The 4,515-nt window shown below is 36.4% G+C and overlaps 1 pseudogene; it reads right to left on the reverse strand.

The window, feature by feature from the left end:
- Positions 1 to 754: 754 nt before the first annotated feature.
- On the reverse strand, positions 755 to 1,234 carry LOC145667569 (putative E3 ubiquitin-protein ligase makorin-1 pseudogene; annotated as a pseudogene).
- Between the last annotated feature and the right edge of the window lie 3,281 nt (positions 1,235 to 4,515).

The raw sequence follows: 4,515 nt of genomic DNA on the forward strand, positions 1-4,515 counted from the left end.
CCTCGCATCGAGAGAGCACTTTGACGACAACGGTAAGGTAAGGGAAAAAGTCACAACGCAGTTCCAGCTGCAGGTGCCGATTTTTTATGATTCTGCAATGGAAAAACTTGTTTCAACGTTCGAACAGTTTGTATAATATTGATACTTATGTGGAGAAATAGCTCCTGTACCAGCGCATGAACATCTTGAAATTAAGGGCTGATTTTCCTTGCAAGTGTTCATTGTTTGCGATTTCTATGTGCATTCAACAGAAAGTTGTGTTGCACGTAGAACCCTACTTAAATATTTTTCTCAATTGGCTGGCTATTCAGCCACATCGCAAGCAAAGAACGCAACGGACACTTGCATGAAAATCCGCCTTGCTTTGAAACATCTCTGTATAACAAACATGAAAAAAGAAAGAAAGAAAGAAAGAAAGAAAGAAAGAAAGAAAGAAAGAAAGAAATTAAAACTAAACATTGTGTAATGGCAATTTTTTTTTACATCAAAAACAATGTTTCAAGCATAACTATTTTAAATTTTAAAATTGCATTTTCACAAGAGTCGAAAATCTAACAGTACTCTATGGAATAATTCACTGCAACAAGAGTAGAGAGAAAAGTTTGTCAAATCTGTCTCGCAGAAAGTATAGAATCTTTGGCAAATGTTTGGAGAGTAGTGATCAGTCTTGTATAAACAGACACGATGATAGGTAACAAACTTAGGTATGGCGGGGGGGGGGGAGGAATTATCCTGCTGTTTGTATTAGTGGTATTTATGGCATTATTAAAATATGTTGAAGAACCGGAACCATTTGAGCCAAGTCAGCCACATGATTTTGCCACATTTGGATAAAGCGCAACCAGCGCGGTTCACCCATATCAACTGCAGTTCCATCTCGAAGCGCATGGCGAAAGTAGCATGTATTTTTGTGTGGGCAAGTTTTCCTAATTCTGAAATCTTTGCATGGCTGTTTCTTCATTTTTGCTTTGTACACTTTCAGTAGCTGTACTTTATCTTCAGGTGATTCAACCCAATGTCTGCTCTGGATGATGAATGTTGATTTTACATGGCAGTGCGGGCAACATTTCGCTGTTCTTCGTGGAGGGTCTTTTCGCCATCGCCTCATGCAGGTAATGCAAAAACAATGGTTGCAATCCGTGAGAATACCGAATCGACGTTCTAGCTTAGTTGGCTTCTTCAGCACTACTTCTCTGCATATTCCACACACTTTGGATTTCTCGTTTTCCTCCATAATATAATTCTAAAATACTGATTTTTTTCTTATATTACACAAACATTTGGATTTTTTTTTATTAATTCAACTTTGATTGTAAATTAGAAGTTCATTGTAACTAAGGTAACAATTACTTATTACTTTTATTGTTGCTCAACAAATGTGAATTCTTATCAGCAGGACCCGGATTTTGTTGACCTAAAATTTTCTAAAAAAGTGACCTATAAAATGACACTAAAATTCACAAAAGTTGACCTTAAAACTTGCATTTTATAAACGTTTATTTCATTAAAATATTGACATTTTTTTGAATATCTATTGGATTTTAATTACCATTTCTCACTCATTTTCAAAAGTTTTGTTTCAGTTAGTTGCAGTCCATTGATCATTTGTGTCTTTGATTTAAAAAAGCAATAATATTAAAACTAAACTTTGCCCAATTTAGTAACTTTGACCATGTTGCTAAGCATTTCATATTTGAATTACAGATATATATAGGCCTATATCCAGCTAAGCAGCATGTAAACATTTTATAAGCTATGATACAACAAACTAACTCAGGAACTTCGTAATCGTCAGAAAATGTAGCTCATACCTTATTCAGCATTGCAGTACATAACTTTAAACATTGTTACGATTTTATTAAATTAGCAGCCTTAATTATATACGGAGCAGCATCTGTTACAAAAACAACTTGGTCATGTTGGATACCTTCAGGCCAAAGTAGGGATATCGATTTATCGAAAAGTCTACATATTGTAAAATGGTTGACAGATTCCAACACTTCACCAGTTAGCAAAAATATATTGCTAGGTTCGTCGGTTTTCATTACCCCAACTATATAGTGTTCCTTCACATCGCTAGTCTGTCTATAGAAACAAAAATTTTCTGAGTCCAAAGTTCCTCTCTTATTTTTCTTATTCTGTCCTCGTTACACTTTGGCATGTAATTTTTCCTAAGATTCATTTCGTCTGCAATGGAACGACCTGTATGACGTTCCAGGAAATCTCGCAATTTCACATTATTGAGTTTCCAAAGAGGAATATTTGAAGACACAATAACTTCACACAACTCTTGAAAACTGAGGATTTGCCTTTACTATTCGAAGCACTCTCCACAAGTAACAACTGCGAACACTTGGTTTTATGTTTGTTTTCAACTTTGCGTAAATGTTTTTCGCTTCTGATATGCTTTTGCACAGTGTATCTTTTTTCTGCTGCCGCTTTTACTTCACATACTTTGCAAAACAATATTGTACCGTCAGTACTAAAAACATCCCCACCAATTTCAGAAACAATCGGTCATAAATGAGAAGCTGTAGATGGTTTAGGCCTCGGCATTCTACGTTGAAACTAGGAAGCACACTTAAAGAATAAAAGTTCGCAAGTGTAGATCGTATACACCAGAATAATAGATTAAAACCCTGTTTAAAATCTTTGTACGTCTTCTAATCTTTTTTAGTTATTCACGTAGTCATGTCCTTTGTGATAAACAACCTACAACCATCTGCTTTGGCCACTTACGAACCCCCAGCCCTCGTGAGCCAGGTACAGCTTAGTGTTCATTAACTTGTTAGGAATGCAGTTTTTCAACTCCAATAATCAGGAAGCAGGAAAAAAAAAAAATCATTTAACTTCGCGTTTAAATCCGTAAACAGTTTTCATTTTAAGATTTCCTTATGTAGAAGAAAAAGAATAAAAAGACCATAAGTGACCTAAAAGTTACCTTAAAACATTAAAAAATGACCTGAAACTTCAAAACGGCAAAAAGTGACCAAAAGTTGACCCTAAAAAAATATATTTTTAGAACCAAGAGTTGATGGATAATGTTTTTATTTGAGCTTGCCTTGTCCTATGCATAACAGAAAAAAGTTGACTTGTCAACAAGATCCGGGCCCTGCTTATTAGATATTAATGTTTGTAAAGACTAACTTGATTTTGAGTTTAACGTCCCTTTCAGCTGCTAGCCTGTATGAAACGTGGACCTACTGATTAACGTGGAATCCGAATCACATGAACTCCCGCCGGGAATCGAACCCGGGTCTCCCACACCAAAGGCGCGTACGCTAACCGCTTAACGACGGAGCTCAACGTTTGTAAAGAAATTAAATTAAATCTTTAAGTTTTACATCCCACCTTATGCCGGCCAGGCTAAAGGAGACGTTGATGATGAGAAATGAAGGAAATGTTGGGATGAAGAAAGTAGGAGGAAACGCGAGAACCCTGAGAAAACCCAAGCACACGGTGTTTGTCCTCCACAAAGCTCACTTGGCGTGAGCTAGAATCGAATTAAGAACCCCATGCATCAGAGATGAACTCTCTACCACTGGGCCACTGCGTTCCCCACGTTTATAAAGAATCCGGGTTCTTACTAGTAGGCCTATTGTTAAAATTTGAATATTTTATTATTGGAATAACGAATAACACTGTTCAACAAAATTAAACGGGTAAATATGATCTCTAGGGGACACCGTTCTTCCTTGTCTTCATACATGTCAAACAGATGTTTCTTCCAGCTCGAGTCACCTCTTCCCTTCTTTCCCGAGCACCATCTCTGATCTTATCTGATATTGCTCCAGGTGGTAAGATTAACACGTTTCGATCTCAGGGATACACAATGAAAATTGAGATTTTTGGAGAAGCTTTAGAAGAGGCAACATATTACCATAAACCATAGATTATTCTAATTAATCTATTACTAAGGCTACGGGCTGCTACTGGAAGAAAAGGATTAAGAGAGTTTCTTCTGAACTGGAATTTCGTAAGACCTTTAAAAGTCTGCAGCTAGAGATGCGCACGACACAAGATTTGTGGCTCTCTCGACTCGAAAATGTGCTGTAAAAGTGATGTATCGACTCGAAAAATATATATTTCTCTATTGGAAGAGCCGTGTCTCGACTCGAATTTTGTCAGGAAAATCCTGTTTCGATTCGTCTCGTGCGCATCCCTATCTGCAACTTGTGTGGAGGTAATAGCAAGATTTTCGAAAATGGAAATGGTAAGTAATACAGTATTTTTTCGTAGGAAATTTTTCCATGGAAGCAGGTATTACCGAATGGTTTGTTAAATAACATTCTCTCTGCGCTCGTAGCCTATTAGCAAATTATTTTATACTGAAATGCTACACTAAATATACTAAATTGTTTCGTTTTAGGTTAATACTGCTTAAATCAAAATGATGAAAAGGAAGATTCGGCACTTGTAATCGTTAATTGTTAATTTATATCCTACAAATGTTCATTCATAATATGATGGAAATATCACGCTTATGTAAGATCCTATCAAAACCTAGGGTCTCAT

Source organism: Thermobia domestica, chromosome 13 (genome assembly GCF_964235325.1).
Source record: "Thermobia domestica chromosome 13, izTheDome1.hap1.1, whole genome shotgun sequence".
Classification (NCBI taxonomy): domain Eukaryota; kingdom Metazoa; phylum Arthropoda; class Insecta; order Zygentoma; family Lepismatidae; genus Thermobia; species Thermobia domestica.